Source organism: Sinocyclocheilus anshuiensis, unplaced genomic scaffold, assembly GCF_001515605.1.
Source record: "Sinocyclocheilus anshuiensis isolate Anshui unplaced genomic scaffold, SAMN03320099.WGS_v1.1 scaffold861, whole genome shotgun sequence".
Lineage (NCBI taxonomy): Eukaryota > Metazoa > Chordata > Actinopteri > Cypriniformes > Cyprinidae > Sinocyclocheilus > Sinocyclocheilus anshuiensis.
In genome coordinates this window covers 1,444,596-1,445,279 of record NW_015554217.1, presented here as the reverse complement: position 1 = coordinate 1,445,279, position 684 = coordinate 1,444,596, and the positions used below count along the sequence as shown (strand labels likewise).

General features: G+C 24.6%; 1 protein-coding gene across 1 annotated transcript in view; it reads left to right on the top strand.

The window, feature by feature from the left end:
- Positions 1-684, top strand: part of LOC107671103 (protein phosphatase 1 regulatory subunit 37) — a 42,429-nt gene that overhangs the window by 8,856 nt on the left and 32,889 nt on the right. The window lies entirely within an intron of this gene.

The window sequence follows — 684 nt, the reverse complement described above, 5'->3', positions numbered from 1 at the left end:
AGGATACCACCTTGATAAAAAAAAAAAATATATATATATATATATATATATATCCATAAAATAGGTTAATAATAATAAATATATTATTGAATTGTATTTTATTTAATATATATTTACAATATAGTAATGAAAGTAATGACTTGGTATAATGATTCCAATGGACCCTTTTCACATGTTTATTTTCTCAGAAGCGTAAGTCGTCATAGTTGTATAAACCTGTAGTGAATGGAAACTATACAATTTTTTGAGTTTTCATTTGCCCCAATAGCAAAAGAAGGAGAAGAAAAAAAATATATATCCACAAAAGTGTTTCTAAGACTTTCCAAAAGAGGGGGAAAAAATCGAGAGATTGATTGCATTTATCAGTAAACAAAGAAGTCAAATTTTCCGTTACTTCCTCAGCCTTTGTATTAGAAACACCTAAAATAATAAAAAAAAATATAAAAAAATAATAAAAAAATAAACACAAAGTACAGTGTCATGGATGTACATTATTATGTACATTATTGTTATTTTCAATGTAGTATTATTATTATTACTATTACATTGAAAATAACAATACTTAAAAAAGCTAAAGAGAACATTATTTTGTGTATTTGGTGTAATGAAATGTGTTTATGCGGTTTAAGGTTAAAAAAACACATTATTTTCCACATACTGTACATTATTGTTTCTCCTCTATGC